Source organism: Camelus ferus, chromosome 33, assembly GCF_009834535.1.
Source record: "Camelus ferus isolate YT-003-E chromosome 33, BCGSAC_Cfer_1.0, whole genome shotgun sequence".
NCBI classification, from domain to species: Eukaryota; Metazoa; Chordata; class Mammalia; order Artiodactyla; family Camelidae; genus Camelus; species Camelus ferus.
In genome coordinates this window covers 11,451,890-11,470,667 of record NC_045728.1, presented here as the reverse complement: position 1 = coordinate 11,470,667, position 18,778 = coordinate 11,451,890, and positions in this window count along the sequence as shown.

The window sequence follows — 18,778 nt, the reverse complement described above, 5'->3', positions numbered from 1 at the left end:
AATTAATTTGATCAACTTGATTTCAGAAATTGTTTTCAACTTAGCTCATTTGTCTATACCCACTGCCATTATCTTGATGTACACATTTGTTATCTATTGCCTGCATTGTTGCAATAGTCTTCAAGTCTACTTTTAGAACTGGCTTCTTAAAACAAATTTTTCCAAATCACTCCCCAGCTTGAAGACTCTGCTGCTTCCAAATTTCCATAGGGTAAAATCCAAGCTTCATTGGTTGGCAAACAAGGTGCCTTCTCTCAACCTCTCCAAACTTAGCTCCTATCTCCCCTCTCTCTTAACATCCCCTCTTCATCCCTCTTTCATGCCTCACCTATACAGAAATTCAGTTCAGTTTAATAAACATTAACCATATACCCACTGTGTGTCAGGCATGATATTTGACTCTGGGGGAGCAAATATGAATGAAAACAGATGACCTCAAGGAATTTACACTCTAATAGTAGCAATAATAGATATATTAACAAAATAACATAATGATGTATTCTATAATAAAAACATGTACTAAGCTTTAAAATAAGAAAATATAGGAGGAGAGTATAGCTCAAGTGGTAGAGTGCATGCTTAGCCCACACAGGGTCCTGGGTTCGATCCCTAGTACCTGCTCTAAAAATAAATAAATAAATAAATAAACCCAATTACCTTCCCCACAAAAGTTTTTTTAAAAAATGTATTAAGCCTGAAAGGAGAACTGAGGAGGGAGTAACTAATTCTGCAAGAGGGTAGAGATGCCGTGTTTCAGGGAAGTTTTCAAGATGAAACTCTGAGCAGGATTTTGAAGGTTGAGTAGGAAGTGATCAGGTGGACCACGAATTGAAGAGTATTACTGGTGGAGTCAACAACAGATTGACTAGGATGGGAAGTGGGATCCCATCAGTAGCTTAGGTGTGTATGTGTGTGTTGGGGAGATAAGTGGCAATAGCTGAGGCTGGAGAGCCCATCAGGAGTCACCCTGTAAACAGCTTATGTTGGGCACCGAAGGTTATACATTATCCTATAGATGAAGGGGAACCATGGAAGATTTTGAAGATGAAGGTGACTTCATGGGACTTTAGGAATATTACTATGACAGCTGAATAGAGATAGATTTTCAAGGGGCCAAGGAGATCAGTTAGGGGGTCCCGCATTATCTCTCACTTAAACTATTGAAAACACCTCCTAACTGATCTCCTTTGTTGCTCCAATCCATTCTCTACCCAGCATGAGGGTTGAAGAAGAGAGACAGATTTGGGAGATTAATAGCAAGTTAAATGACAGGACATGGGAATAGATTGGATTTGGGGGAGAAAGGTAAAGGAAGTGGAAAGAATGATGTCTAGGTTTCTAGGCCTGCAGATTTGAGATGTTGAAAGTAACAGCCACAGAGATACAAACTTACAGTTACAAAATAGATGTGTCATGGGATGAAATGTACAGCACAGGAAATATAGTTAATGATAATGTAATGTCTTTGTGTGGTGACAGGTGGTAACTAGACTTACTGTGGTGATCATTTTGTAATACACAGAAATATCAGATCACAATGCTGGGCACCAGGAACTAACATATGTTGTAGGTCAATTATACTTAAACAAACAAACTCATAGAAAAAGAGATCAGATTTGTGGTTACCAGAAGCAGGAGGTGGGGGGTGGGGTGAATTGGATGAAGGTGGTCAAAAAGTACAAACTTCTAGTTATAAGCAAATTAGTACTAGGGATGTAATGTACAACATGATTAATATAGTTAACACTGCTAATACATGAAAGTTGTTAAACAGTGGATCCTAAGATTTCTTATTACAAGGAAAAAATACTTTATACTTTCTAAAATTTTGTATCTATAGGAGATGATGGATGTTCACTAATCTTACTGTGGTATCATTTCACAATGTATATAAGTCAAATAGTGATGCTGTACACCTTATATGGTGCTGTATGTCAGTTACATCTCAATAAAACTGGAAGGGAAAAAGAAAGAAAGTAACAGCCACTGCCAGAGAGAACCTAAGACGAAGATGAGGTTTCATGGTGGGGATGGTCAGTAATACTTTCAGAGGTGGCTAAGCTGAGTGCTGAGTTTGTGATGCCTCTCGAGCATTGTCTTGATCAGTTCAGGCTGCTATAACAAAATACCATAGTCTGGGTGGCTCATCAAAAACAGAAATTTATTTCTCACAGTCTGGAGACTAGCAGTCTGACATCAGGGCGCCCGTGCAATCAGGTTCTAGTGAGATGCTCTTCCAGGTTGCAGACGGTTGATTTCTCATTGCAGCTTCACATGGTGGAAGAGAGCTAGCTAGTTCCCTGGTATCTTCTTATAATGGCACTAATCCCTTTCATGAGGACTCCACCCTCATGACCTAATTACCTCCCAAAGCCCCTACCTCCAATTACCATCACATTGGTAATAGAATCTCAATATATGAATTTTAGAGGGATGCAAACATTCAGTCTATTGTAGGTATATACCTGGAGATATAGGACTGAAGGTCAGGGGAGCAGTCAGAAGTGGATAAAGGAGAGATGTCTTAGTAAACAATCTTATGGTTACTGGGGAAAGAGGGTGGGAAGGGATAAATTTGGGAGCTTGAGATTTACAAATGTTAGCCACTATATATAAAAATAGATTTTAAAAAGTTTCTTCTGTATAGCACAGGGAATTATGTTCAATATCTTGTAATAATCTTTAATGAAAAAACTATGGAAACAAATATATGTGTATATATGCATGACTGGGACATTGTGCTGTACACCAGAAATTGTCACATTGTAATTGACTATACTTCAATAAAAAAAATTCAGAAATCTAAGAGAAAAAAATGGAAATGTTCATACTTAACGATTTCATCTGAATGACAATTGTGTTTTGTTCATTCCTTGCTCAAATAGAGGAAATTTGTAATAGTCAATGAGGAAAAATGAGAAGAACATCATTGTTCAGTGTCATACTAAAAAGCATTTGAATAATAAAAAGTTCTGGGGTGGGGGAAGATGTCTTTTTCATAGAGAGACAGTTAAAATAACAGGAGTGGACATGACATCCGAGGAAAGGTAGATGGGACTGAGGCAGGAGGACAAAGGATAAACTCAAGGACTAGCACATAGGGAGAGTCAGGCAAAGGAAAAGGATGTGGCAAAGAAGTCTAAGAAGAAAAGACAGGCTGAGGATAACAAGGAGAAAGTGGGGATCCAGCAGCCAAAGGGACTGGGATCTTCAAGAAAGTAGTGCCAAGTGTCTCTCCCTCTCTCCCTCTCTCCCTCTCTCAGCAAGATGAGGACTAAAAACTACCCTTGGATGTTGCAACTACAAGGTCATTAATAACATTGACCAGGGCATTTTCAGTAGAGTACTGGGCAGAATATAGATTTTAGTGGGATAATACTAATGTTTATTGAATATTTATTATCTGCCAGGCATATGCTAAGTGTTTCATATGAATGATCTAATTTAATACTAACAGCAACCCTCTGAAGTGAGGTCAAACACATCTCTTTACAAGCAAGGAAATTCATGCTTAAAGAGATCAAGGTCTTTGGGTTACTAATAGCCAGAGTTCGTTTGGGTGTAAACCTAAGTATTCTAACAATAAAATCCATACTCCTAATCACTATTCTTCACCCCATCTTTCAAATGAACAGAAGCTGAGAAAGTGGAGACATACTCTTTTAAGAAATTAGCTGAGAAAAATAGGGTGATTCTCAGAAGAAAGAATAGGGTTGATAATTATTTTAAAGGTATGGAAGTCTACAGCATACTTATGTGCTGAGTAGTATGCACACACATTAAAAAAAAAAAAAGAGAGAGAACTAAGTACTGATAAGGAAGTGATTTCTCTGTATTCCCTGCAGGGAATGTGTTGTATTACAGCACATCACTTAGTACCTGGCTTTTCAGTATGTGTTAAATGAATGAATCAGTGGATGCCAGTGAGCAGGATGGTTTGAAAGTAAAGAGGCTTTCAGAGAGGGTGGAAGGACAGTGGTGCAGGGTGGCCAGACAAACACAGTTAAATTAGCATTTCAGATAAATAGAGAGTAATTTCTTAGTATAAATATGTCTCAAATATTGCACTGGGACATTCACAAAAAAAATAATTTCTTGTTTGCCTGAAATTCTAATTTAACTGGGCTTCCTGAATTTTTATTTGCTAAATCCGGCAACTCTACCTAGGAGAAGCTATGAGATGTCATGAGAATGCTACCCAGCCTCCAGGCCTTGTGCACAACAGAGCATGAAAGAGTGAGTGGTCTGCAAGGGGACTGTGAGAGAGCAAGTGCCCGGGGCAGACTAGGTCTTGGTCCAGGAAGGAGAAGATGGTTGTTTCTTAAACTAGATTAAAGTACTCGTAGCCTAAAAGATTGGGAGCACAGGTTTCAGCACCAGGTGAACTTGACATTGAACTTGACCAGGTATTTGAATTTGGATCTATTGCTTAATAGCTATATGATTTGGGCCACATTGTTTTATTTTTCTGAGACTTGATTTCCTCACACAGAAAAAGTGTATTATAATAATAATACCTACATCTAGAGTTATTGTGAGGATGAGAGACTATATATATAACATAGTATATGTATCTCTTATCCCAGGCCTGACCTATCATAAGCTACTTAATAAACACACTTATTAGTACAAAAATATCAAAGGTCTCCTATGTGTCAGATACAGAGGTACGTCCTGGAGATATAATACTAAAACAATAAACAGGTGATTTTAAGTGCTATTACAGAGGAGTAGACAGAGTTCCCTGAGAGAGCCAGCAGGAAGGGCAAGTAAGTGGCAGAGCTTCCCCCCAAAAAATTATGTTCAAATTGAGACTGAGATTTTGAGTCAAGATCAGCCAGATGAATGGGAAGGGGAGAATGAGAAAGCACACAAAAAGCCCTGAGGCAGATGGAGTTTGGCAAATTTGAAGTAAAAGTCATTCAGGTTGGCTAGAGAAGAAAGTTATGGGGAAAGGTGAGGCTGGAGAGAGGTGAGCAGGACCAGATCATGAAGGTCTTGTAGGATAAAGAGTTTGTAGTTTACCCTACAGTAGTGGAAAGCCATTAAAGCAGAATCAAAAGCTCAAACACCTTCGGGGAAGGCAGGTGGCTTAAATGAACGTCATAGAGGAAGTGGTGGGGCCGGAAAAGGATTCCAGAGTACACACTCACCTGAAAGCATTCAAATTCAAAATTTAAAACCAGGACTCTGAGAAAGTGCCATGATCATATCTGTATGTTAGAAACAGAAATTAGACTAGAGGCAGGAAGATCAAATTACCTTTGATCTTCCTTCCAAGTAAGAAATGAAGGTTTGAGTGAGAATCAAGTGTGGAGGGAGAGAAGTGGAAAGTTCTAGAAATACTAAGGAGGAAGAATCAGTAGGCCTTTGGAATGAATTTGATGTGCAGCTAAGGGAAGATGAAATAAAATTCATATTTCAGGGCATGACAAAAATGTAAACATAAAATTTGTCTTTGCCTGTTTGGGCCTCCTCCCTCCCTTTTAGCGTGTGTTGTGCTTCTGTATTAAGCAGACCTCCTTAAGAGATAACATTCCTTCTTAATCTCATCAAGGGTCACAACTCCTTAGGAGATAACCTTCTTTCTTAATCTTATAAGGGGCCGCTTTATGAACCCTGCTCTGAATGTTGTAAACTGTCAATAATACGTCATTTAATGTACAGTCCCCCATCTCAAAAACTTATATAACTGTGCTTTGATCTTTACTGGGTGGAACTGTTCTCAGAGCTTTCTGAGAGGCTGTTCCTGGGTTATAATCCTCAGTTTGGCTCAAATAAAATTTTCCACTCTTCTCTTCGATGGACTGATTAATTTTTTGTGACAGGGAGAAGTCTAGATTTCTTTATTACTGTTATTATTGTTTTTGCAATGAGGATTCTATAGGACACAGTGAAAGAGATGGCAAAGAGGTCAAGGGTAAGAACAGCTAGTGTGGGAAAATACACACACACACACACATACACACACGCACACACACAAAGAAGTAAAAGGATGAGGATGTAAAAGAATATGCAACTCAAAAGCATTGTCTCTGGGGCCCTGACCCTTGATACTGAGTCATGAAGGCAAATTAAAAGCCTAGAAGTTCAAATTGGAGTTCCAGTAAGAGATGCCAGATTAAACACACATTTAATGCCACTTTTTTCTAAAACTCTACTAAAATGACAGAAAAGAGACATAAAAAACACTTCTTAAGGACAAAGAGAACAGGAGAGGAGATGAGTGGTATCTGAGTTTGCAGAACTAGGAAACTGGCATCCTAAACTGACAGAGAACATCAAGAAGCAAACTGACTGTCACCACAGAACTTCCAAAGGCTCGGGAACCGAGGACACAGGTACCTCTGGAAGTTGTGGTAAGAACAGACTATAAACAGGAGATTGCTTGAAAGTCTGGTCAATATGCTCTCCAGACCCCCTCACTGGCTCCACGCAGCTGGGCAACTGCTCCTCCGACTTCCCTCATTCTAGCAGAAAGCTGGAGATCTAGTTTCTGGAACAGGGGAAAGAGACAAGCTAAAAGCTGTAAAGATACAGCCTCTGGATGTTCCTCAATGAAATAGCCCTGCAAGATCAGTAAAGTGCCCAGATGATAAGTTGACACCCCCTCCACTTACCTGCCCATCCACAGACAACCAAGAATCACTAAGTATCTGAGGATGTCCTCTTATACGAAGGAGAGACCCAGACAAACAGAAAAAAGTTACTTGAAGAGAACAGACTAGGTAGAAACCTACTTCCTGTCTTCCCTCCTCCCTCCTATTCCTCTTGACTAATTTAGCCCCAAAGGCATTAGGTGGGTACGAGCAAGTCGATATCTATGGCGGTTTGGAGGGGTGTTAGAGCAAGGTGAGCAGGACTTCTGTTGGGTAGGGGTCAGGGGTCGTGACACTGGCAGCCAGGTGTGGAGTGTTGGATTCTAAGTAGGATGACAAGGAGTCCACACCGGTATTGAGCTCAAGCGGGGTAAAGAGAATATTTGCAGAGGGAGTGGGAGCGGCGGCAGCAGCGTCTTGCCAGGGTGTTAGAGCCCAGATGAGTCAGAGGCCATCAAGCACTGAGGGGTGGGGAACGGCCCCAAGCTTCGTGTCAAAGCCTAAGCAGGGGAAGGAGGCTGTCTTTCCAGGGGAGGCGGAGGCAGCCATACAGCTTGGGAGATCAGACTTTGAGCGGAGTGAGGAGTCATGCCTGCAGCCAATGTGGCACAGTGGAGCCCAAATGAAGGGAAGAGAGCATCTGTGTGGGGTGAGGGGCTGTATGTGCCAGTGGCCCCAAACAGGTTCTGGGTGTCGAAGCAGAATGAGGAGAGTGACTGGGGTCAGGGGGAGGCAAGTGCCTGCTAGTGGGGTTTTGGAACTTAATGAGGTGAGGGAGTCAGCAGTGTGGAGCCAGGCTGAAGCAGCAAAAGCAGATTATTTAGATATAAGGGGACTGACCTAATAAACATGTGTTCTGAGGATTATGGGAATCAGGTTTCTCACTGAATAAGAAAAAATTTACACACATGGAAAACTGTGGTGTTGGTAAGATAGAGAAATAAATATAGATGTAAAAGTGTGTACATTTGTACACATGTACACATATTCCCTAGCTTTATCCATTGAGAGAGCTTGGGAACAGCAATACTCCAATGGCAATTAACACCCCTGGTGTCCAAATCTTGGTCTCTAAATGCCATCCTCCCTATAAGAAACCAGGGACCCTTGGAGAAATTATTGATTCCAGGGCTGAGATAGGGAAAGTATAAGATAAACCTGGACCATCTTTCTGTGTCAGAAAGTAAAGAGGTGCTTGAAGAATGATGGAGACATGTCAAAAGGATGTAGAAGGGGCTTAATGGGAACTCTCGTTAACCAAATCCGAGCATCAAAGTAAATAAAGATAATCAAAGCTTATAATCCATTAAATAAAATAGGAATCCATATGCCCATACTGTTACAAATAATGAGTAAGTAAATGGGGAGAAGATAAAATTTTTCCTTACTGTAGAATGACAACTAATACATGAAAAGGAATAATAAATTGGAAAATCACCATTTGGCAACCATCATAGTAAAAATTCATTCAGCAAAAAAACTAACGAGTAAAAGTTTGATGAGGAACAGGATATGTATACAGTCTCCAAGTACCTCCCCACAAAATCCTTACTAGTTACACAGAGCAAAAGAGTGATATCACAATGGAGAAACCTAGCAGACTCTACTTTAATCAAGTGACCAGAAACAATCTCAATAATGGGACAAATTGAAACCAGTTAATACCTGATAGGAGGCAATAAAAAGAACACGGCAACACTTCCGTGCTATGCTTGCCCCCCAAAAGCATAACCTGAATTCAATCATGAGTAAACTCAAGCATTCTACAAAATAACTGACCTGTAAAAAAAAATTGTCAAGGTCATGAAAGTCAAAGAAACAGTGGAATAATTGCTCTAGGCTGAAAAAGCCTAAAGAGACATGGCTATAAATGCAATGTATGGTCCTGGATTGGATCTCATTATTGTAAAAGGCAGCAATGGGACAACTGGAGAAATTTAACTGGGGTCTGTGGATTGGATGGCACTCATGCATCAGTATCAATTTGTTGATTCTAATGATGTTGTTAGGTGGAAGCATATCCTTGTTTGAGGAAAAACACACTAAGATTGGGGATAATGGGTATCATGTTGGCAATTTACCCTCAAATGATTCGAGAAAAAATTTCTTTAAGCTATTTTCACATTTTTTGGAAAATTTAAACATTTTTCATCACAAAAAGAAAAATTAAATTAAAAATCTATCACAAACATCCTCAGAGAAATGAGAAGCCATCAAATTAATGAAATAAGAAGAGTACGCTATAAAAAGAAACATAAACAAGAAAGAACTTTTGTAAACTGAAAATACGATAGCGGAATTTTTTAAGTCTAGTTACGATCTGTCACTGGACTTAGATATTACACAGTTATTAACTATATTCCCCCACACTGCACATTTCATACCCATGACTCATTTATTTTACAACTGGAAGTTTGTACCTTTTAATCTCCCTCACCTATTTCTTTTCTTCCCCCCACCCTCTTCACCTCTGGCAACTACTTGTTTGTTCTATCTGTGACTCTGTTTCTGTTTTGTTATGTTTGTTCATTTGTTTTTTTTAGATTCCACATATGTGAAATCATACAGTATTTGTCTTTCTCTGTCTGATAGCAGAACATTAAAACAAAAAAAACAACTCAACAGAAAGTTTGCAAGGCAAATTTGGGGAAATCTTACAGAAAAAAAGAGGAAGATAGATAATAAAGGAGTAAAAAACAAAAACAAAATAAGCCTCAAAATCATTGGATTAGACCAGGAGATCCAGCATCTAAATAATAGGTACTCAAGAGAAAGAGAACAGAGAAATCAAAGGGGAGGAAGTTACCAAATAAATAATTAAAGAACATTCCCCAAAATTGAAGGACATGACTTTCCAGACTGAAACATCCCTTCTAGCGCCAGCACAGTGAATGAAAACAAAACCACAACAAGGCACGTCACATCATCAGGTATATCAGAAAATCAGGGATGAAGAGAAGCGGTCCCAGAAAAGCAAAAACAACACTAATTTAAAATCGGCCACATAGAAAGGCTTAGGAATCCAAATTACGTCAGGCCTCTTAGCAGCCACACTAGCAGCTAGAAGGCAATGAAGAGATATTTTTAAAATTCTGAGGAAAAATTATTTATAACCTAGAATCCCAAATATAGCCAAACTGTCAATGAAGTAGGAAAGCAAAGATATTTTCAAGCATGCAAAGTCTCCAAAAGTTCATTTTCTGACTACCGGAAGTTGTAGTTTTATTCAGGAAGCTACTGAGGGAAGTACTTCATCAAAAGGAAAAAATAAACCAAAGAGGAAAACATAGACCGGAAAGACACAACCCAGAGAAAGGTGACGGCAATCGCAGGTTGATGGCGAAAAGAGATCCTGGGAAGACAGCTGTGCACCCGGGGTCACAGCAACCAGTCCAGCTTGGAGTGGGTCACATGGCTCCTGGAGAGATGTTTCCAAAATGAGAACAATAGAACGAACCCCCAAAGCACTTAACATATTGTGTGAGGGTTTCATAGTTGGGGGGAAGTTTGGGGCTGAATTAATAAGTACATAGAAAACTGAGCATTCAAATAAACAAACAAACAAGAAAGATAATTAGTAACTTCCTGGAAGCAAAAAGTTTTGCAAGAAAGAAAAGTACTTTTCCTTAGTACACTGTATGACTCACTTGTGAATAGCATTTACACACTCTTAATGACTTAATTATCTTAATAAGACTAAATAATCAAAATTATGATATAATTATATTAGGGAATGGGATGTACAAACCTGTGGTGTGTGTAAAAGATAAATCTTCACCTTCCATAATGGGGAAGCCAATAGATATCTAAAACCAACAGATATCTAAGAAAAATCAATAAGGAGCAATATAACTATGTTATTTAAAATATGCTAGAAAATACAAAGGAATCAGTTAAAAGAGTAAAAAGTGAGGCAAGAAAGTGGAGAAGAGGGAGATAGGGACTACTATTTCTGTTTTTTGCAATGTCTTACAGACTCTTTAAACATAAAAGAAAACTAAAAAGTAGAAAGAATGACAGAGAGAGGAGGAAGGGAGAGAAAAAAAGGAAGGAAAGAGAGGAAAGCAGGGAGAAGGAAGGAAGGAAGGAAGAAAAGAAGGAAGAAAGAAAGAAAGAAAGAAAGAAAGAAAGAAAGAAAGAAAGAAAGAAAGAAAGAACGAACTTTATCCATTGGGAAAAAAATGTTCAAATTGAAACTCTGTTGAAAACTTGTTTTGAGAATCTATTTTAGAAAATTTGTCCCCCAGGCAGTCCTGGAGCCTCTACTGGCTGGAATCTTTCAAACAGCAAGTTTCCGACATGCTGTGAGGTACAGAGGATAGAGCCTGGGCCCAGCAAATCTGTTCCCCAAGTACTCATAAAGCTTTGAATATTTAGACCCCGTGATGTCTTACCTGTGGGCTATTTCTCAGAGCACACTCTTTCTTGTTTTATATACAATTCTAACACATTTGGTTATTTGAAAAGCAATTTAGTATAGAAAAAAAGAAAAAAAGCTCTAGATTAAGAAATGTGAGACTTGGGTTGAGGTTCTTTCTCTATTTATAATAATATGTATTCATTTATGGAATAAGTCATTAGTTTCTCAGTCTGTAAAACCAGTAATAATATCCCTATTATCTCAAAGTGTTGATGTAAAGTTTGTATTTGTCAGAACTCTCTCGGTTACAAACAATAGAAACCCAGAAGCCTAACTCAAATCAGTTTAAACATAACAAAATATAAATAAAAAGTTGATGTGTGCGGTGGAGTGGATGCGGGAGCACATGTAAGCTGAAAATTTCAGGATTCAGATGTTCAAACAATGTTGTCAGGTCTATTTCTCTCCATCTCTCAGCTGTTTTTCTGTATATTAGACTCTTCATTTGGCAGTAAGATGGACTTGGTTAACTCCAGGTTCACCTGTTTTTTATAGCATTAAGATAAACTTCAGAAGAACTGCTTTTCTGATTACTGACAAAAATCCTAGAACGGATTTGATAGGTCCAGCTTGGGTCATCCACCTATCTCTGTCTGAACTGGTCATTGGAACGGGGATGGAATATTTGGATTTACCAGGCCAGGCCCTAGGGCTGTGACTGACAGACAATGATGTCAACTGCAAAGGTCAGATAAGCACTGTGTAACTGGCGAACTGTGGTGCAAATGTAAGTAACGATTATCATCTGTGCACAGCAGATTAGAAACTGTCTTAGAAGGGAAGATGGCCCATAATAAGTTAACTCTATCCTAAGAGCAAAGAGAAGTGGGAGCCAATAGCAGGGAAAGTGACAGAAAAAACTATGAAAATCCTGCATAAAAACTTTAGAAGTAAAGCTTTCTGAGACATTTTGTGTACAAAAGTTTTACAAACTTGATTGTTTTATTTTTGTTATCATTGTTATCATTTCGAAAATTTTTGTATACATTAAAAAATCAGTGCTTGCCTATGTGTTTAACTTGTCAATCTAGAATGACTTTTTCTCAAAGTTCCCAGATAGCTGGTGATTTAATAGGGACTCAGTACTAAGGGAAAGTTAATCTCATAGAGAAGATGGTGTAGATTTGTAACAAGACAGTGTATAATGAGAACTAAATCAGTCATTTATACAATAAGGTCTACACAACATTTAAGTTTTCACTTCCACTCTCAAAGACAGAATACTGAATTGGGTGGGGCTACTGAAGTAGGACAATACTCATGTTTTCATGTTAAGCTTGCTTGGCCAGAAGTTGTTATGCTAAAAATATACTCACTTTACCTACATACATAGAGCATGTAAACACATCTCTCACTGTAGATCTGTGTTTGATCTTTTGAGTTCTCTTTTGCAGTTTCTTCATTAGTAGGGCATACGGTGGTGGACCTTGCTCTAGGCAGCATAAAGCACAAGCAGGGACTTAACATACAGATTTTCATGCTTACAGTGCTTATCAAAGAAGATGAACTATTTCACCCATTCTCCCATATCGAAACAGCTCTGACATTAGATCACCTGTTGCTTTGGGACATTCCAGGAGCTTCTGTTCAGAGTCACAGCTCCTCCCCAGCTGATCTGTATCGCATCCCATTAGGAATGTCACCATACTTCATGCAGTGTCTGTGATCACATCTTGTCCCATGTTATGACTATATTAGGAAGAAGAGGCAGAATGAGGAGAAAGGAAGAGAAAGAATGGTTAATACATAGTTTAGTTATGAATAAATAAATTTCCAGACTTTGATTGCTCCCCCCAGTCCTTTTCCTCCAAGTCTTGGTTTTACCTTGGTCATTCATTGTTTTGGATCACTATTTTGTATCAACTTGTATACATCTCACTACTGCCTTGAGGCTCTGTGTTGTTTATAATCCTACTCGTAAAAATTTATTACTATTTCCTTATATAGCTGTTTAATAAGAAACAAAATGTCAATACCCAAGGTATTCATAATTCCAATCAATATAGCGCCACAGAAAAATGGAAGTCTTTGCAGGAGTCAGTCCCACTGGTGAGAGGTTAGTTTGCCCTCAGAATTTATAAGCTGGAAGGCAAAAAGCCATCCACACACACCAGGAGAGGGAGATTGGGAGAGAAAGTTAAGAAGGTGGGGAGGGGGCATAGGTAGGTTGGCGGAAAAAGGTGATGGTTAATTGCAGTGTAGTGGGGAGTGGTCAAGAGAGAGAAAGCAGACCTGTAGAGCTCAGGGTGGAATTAATTCAGCAGTCCAAATGGATGAAAATAGTTGTATTTGTTTGTGTTTCCATGGCAACCAAAGTACCTTAGAAACAGGAAACAGGCCAGGTGGAGAAATAAAGAGAAGTACAAATCCTCAAATTATAACAACCTTAACTGGGCCTTAGGAGAGCTTGTTGCAGAGTTTCTTTGGATTAGCTTTATAGAAATCACTTGGGAGTTTTTTTGGTTTTGTTTTTTAATAGAAATCACTTGTTTTTAAATTTAATTCTTCAACTTCTTTTTTTTTTCTGCAAGACATCTATTTGTCTGGGGGAAGTTTAGAACTATCTCTGAAGGAAAGGGCCTGTACTTCATTTCTACTCAGTCCTGGAATTCTAGAAAATAGACAGAACTCAAAATGCAGATGACTGAAAGGCTCTTCTTCATCTTTTTTTACTTCCTTCTTGTAACAGGTCAGGATTCACATCCTCTAAAAAGTCTCTCCAGACCAGAGAAAAGGTGATCATAGCCATGTGACTGCTGACATGTTAATATAAATACATCCTTGTCAACTCAGAATTAAATTATACTCTCCTACTTGGGGATGATACATTTTCACTTGGCCGACACTCTTTCCGTGGTCATCCATCCCTTCACACTGCCACTGGAATTATCTTACACAAACTCTTTGATAGCACTCTTCTGCCTGCAGAATAAGGGACCAAACTTTAAATGCATTCAAAACCCTCCTCAATCTCTGTTATCTTTTCATCTCACATTATAGTCTTCATCCTCCTTCTCCATCTGCTCATCCTCCAAGCCTCAATTCAAAGCCACCACTTCCATGAAGCCTTATGTTTAGTTATTTACATGTCTGTTTCCTCCTTTAGAATAGAAGCTCCTTGAAGACTGCTCCCTGTGACCCAATTTTTAAATCCGGCACTCTTCCATCTTTTTCCCGTACCTATCATTCATTCATTTAATCAACAAATATTTATTGATTGCTTACTCTGTGCCAGGCAAAGAGTGTGATGAGTAGTTATCCTTTTATAATGATAATAATGACAATAATTTAAAAGAGGACAATAGTTAATGTTTATTGAGCACTTGCTACGTATCACACGCTATGAGAGGTGTTTTACACTTTTAAAAACTTTTTATTTTGAAATAATTATAGATTCCTGAACAACCACCAATCACTCCTTCATCTCTACAGTTTTGTCATTTCGGGGATGTCATATAAACGAAATCACACAGCGATTGACTTTTTTTTCCATATTTACATTTAAATTCATGATTCATTTTGAATTAACTTTTGTATAAAATGTGAGATTTAACAACATTGTAAAATGATTATAAATCAATAAAAAAATGTTAAAAAAATAAAATAAAATGTGAGATTTAGGTCAAGGTTGTTTTTCTTTCTTTCTTTCTTTTGCCTATGGATGCCTAATTTCTCCAGCTCCATTTACTACAAAGACTGTCCTTCTTCTGTTAAATTGCTTTTGTCCCTTTGTGAAAATTCAGTTGGGCATGGTTGTGTGAGTCTCTTGCTGGGTTCTCTGGACTGTTCCATTGACCTATGTGTCTATCAGTTCGTAGTCTCTTGACTCCTGTAATTTATAGTGAGTCTGTAGCTATGTCATGAGCATTAACACGAGACAGAGTGATTCTTCCCACTTTACTCTTCTTTTTCAAAATTGTTTTACCTATTCTAGCTCCTTTGCCTTCCCATATTAATTTTAGAATAAGTTTGTCTATTCATGCAAACAGATCTTGGCAGGATCTTGAATTTTAATATTTTTTAAAGTTTTCTTTATTTCATTTATTTTGTTTTTATTAGCATTCCTTTTATTACTTATTTGATCGTATGTCACACAGTTGGTCAGAAGACTTCAATTTTCTTACATTCTGAAGAGGTGGGACAAGCGCATTTTTGACATCATGGCCACCAAACTATTCCATACATTATCTTTATATGTGTTCTTTAAACTTCATAGTAACTCTAAGAGGAAGATGTACTAGTATCATCTCCATTTTACAGATGAGAAAACTGAAGCACGGATAGAATAAATAATTTGTCCAACATCTCATAGCCGGCCAATGTGGAGCTGGGGTTTCAACCTAAGCAATCTGATTCTAGAATACACATTCTTATCTTCTTTGTATGCTACTTTTCTTTGAGAATAATTATTTCATTCAAAACATTTTTATTGAGTTTCTATTATGTGCCAGCGACAGTTTTAGGTACTAGGGCATGACATGAGTGAAATAAAATAAGGCAGTGAATAAAACAAAATTCCTGTCCTCATGAAGCATATTTCCTAAAGGTGGGGAGAAATTATGGTATGAATGCAATAATTATTGTTTTGTTAAAGGATTGTTTTATTATTGGGTTCATATTAGGGGCATAGCCATTCTTAGATACAGGAGCTGGGATCTCACTCTAAAGATATGCCTGTTCACTGAATCACTCACCATAGTCCTACCAATCTTCTGGGGTCGGGAAAATCCCTCGGTTGTGAGACAGGAACTGGCGAGGAGACCCAGGAAGGTGGTGAGCTAAGCCACCAAGGGACACAACTGTCTAGACATTAGTTCTTGCCTAGTGGGAAATAAAACCACACCTGGTCCCAATAAGCATTCAGGGGACAGGGGAAACAGGAACATATGCAAAGTGCTTGGGTTCTTGCCCAGTTTGAGTGGGTTACAGATCATTCAAATGAAGCCCATGAGGTGAGTTGACTGTAGAATGATCAGGAAATCAGGCTATTCTATACCATTTTCCTTAAAACATTTTATTGATGTATGCTATACATATAGAAGAGTGCACAAATCGTTAGTGAATTTTCACCTGTGTAACCAAAACCCAAATCAATGAAATAGAATATTACCAGCCCCGCCAGGAGTCCCTGTGCCACGTTTAGTCACTAGCTCCAATGACAGTCACTATCTTGACTGCTTTGGAACTTTAGGTGAGTAGAACCAGACAGCACATCTCCTTTTGTGTCTGGTTTCCCTCCCTCAGCACTGTGTTGCTGAGATTCACTCATTGGTCACCCATAGTTGTAGCTTGTTCCTTGCTGTGCTGTGCAGTATTCCGTCATGTAAAGATATCCTAATCTGTCTATTCTACTGCAAATGGTTTTTTCCAACATTTAGGTTGTTTCCAATATTTGCCTATTACAGATAGTACTGCTACTATCATCCTAATATATAGTTTTAGTGAAAAAAATATACCCACAAAATGCACATTGGGTGCATTCCTAGGAAGAAACTTGCTGGGTCACTATGTATATCTAATTATGATCAGCTTTAGTAAATACTGGCAAACAATTTTCCAAAGTCATGACAGTGTTTCATATTGCTGTCAAGAATGTCTTTTTGTTCTCCCTTATTTTTTAGTAAAATACTTTGTTGAGAACTCTGACACACTTCATCTGTAAACAAAAGTTTTAAAATCTGTGCTTGGGCCAGAGGGTTAGAAAGGAAACAGCAAAGACATAGGAAGCCTGAGGGAGGGGAATCTGGGACAAAATCAGGACTCTGGTCTGTCAGTTCTTCCCATCTAGATATTCAAAAGCTAAGCTTTGAAGGCTCTGGTTTTGTTTAATAAAACACAATGTTCTCTTACATAGTTGAAATGTTTTCCAATGAATATTAATTAAATTGCCTTGTTATTACTTTACATTAAATAATTGAACTATAAGCTTGGGTGGAAAGAGAACTTGTACATTTTTCAACATGGTAGCCTCAGACATAACAGATGTTCAATAAATGTTTGGGTGAATAAACAAATAAATAAATGGATGCTTTTCCTAAAATGCATGACTACGTATCATGGCCTGACATAGCATGCTTGGTTCATTATGCAGATATGAATCCTGTGTCTCAAAATCAACAATCCAGGCCTTTCTCCACCCTCATAGAGATCATGGTCAAAAAGCAGAGGTGCAGAGAGAGAGCATAGAAAAGAACATGTCCACACGCAGTGATGCGACTCTCTCTTCACTGTTAATGGGTGAGAATGAGGGGATCATGTACATAATCCTCTGAAAAGCCTTATGAGGCATGCTATTATGATCTTCATTTCATATGATAAGGCAGTTCAAAGAAGTGAAATGAATTGTTCAAGGTCACAACTAGTAAGTGGTATAGCCTGAAGTCTAAATTAAAATCCTGGGAGGGATAAATTAGGAGCTTGGGATTAGCAGATACTAACTACTATATATAAAACAGATAAACAACAAGGTCCTACTGTGTAGCACAGGAAACTATATTCAATAGCTTATAATAACCTATAATGAAAAAGAATATGAAAAAGGATATATAGGTATAACTGAGTCACTATGCTGTACACTAGAAACTAACTCATTGTAAGCCAACTATACTTCAATTGAAAAATTGAGATCCTGGGATTTCAATAATGACATGTGCATAAATAATTTAAAAATTAAAATTGGCAACTTTCAAGTACAATGTGATGTTTTTGCATTTGGTGTCAACTATCTACTGAAGACATATATGTAACTTAAGCTAACAGTAAAATCAGTTCACTTCTCTGACACTCTTTCAGCTTCCCTGGTTAGGAAGAAACTAAACCTTGAATGAAAAATTCTTTTTTGATGATCCTAGGAGAGATGAAAAGGAGCCTGAGTGAGATCTTAGCTAGGGTTGAGGAAGGCTTTTCCAGAAGGGGAGATAAACAGGAGTCTGAGGAAGGAAGGAGGATGACTTAGCAGACAAAAAGGAAGAATAGGTACTTCAAGAAGGAAGCCTGAATCTTTTTCCCCATCAGAGCTTTCTTTGCTTTGTTTTCAGGACAGCTATTCACTTCTTGAAGGCCCAGGAAACGAGAACAAATTTGAGAATCGTTGGCAGATCCCTGCATCGCTGGGCTGTAGAAAGCACAAACACTCTGGCTTACAGATGACATGGCTGGCCACCTTAGCCACTATTCTGCCCTCTGGATCTGAGAGATGCCAGCTCCTTGGGAACACCGCAGGCTGCTGTGACCCTGGGCTGGGCTGGGCTGGGGGAGGGGTAGAGCACCAGGTAACGTGGCAACTCTGCAGTAGAAGGTAAAACCGTGCTAAGAGACCCGCTATCCTGCAGTCCTGCGGCAGACCAGGGGACTGCAGGAATCCTGGGGAGGAGGGGAGAGAGAGAGAATATCACTGTTGCATGGCTCTAGCCAGGAAGGAAATGCTGCAAAATTCTGCTTCCTGGCCCGGCTCCCAGCGTAGCTAATGCTTGGAACTGTCCAGTCGCCCAGACGGTTTCCACTTTTCATCATGTGCAGCTCCTGCCTTGGTGATGGGTTTTCTTTCGCCCTTCGGTTTCAGATGGCCCGCTGCGGCCCCTACGCGTGATTCAGACTGAAATAGCGGCCTGCTTTGCATGCCAGTTCAAGCTGCATTTCAGTTCTTGTTTCTTTGAAAAAGTCCTGCCAGGGAAGCAGAATGAAATGTCAGGTTCCGGTCTGGTATTCCCCCCTTAACCTTCACCTTGTAGTGTGACTTCTGTGGGATTCCCACTCATGC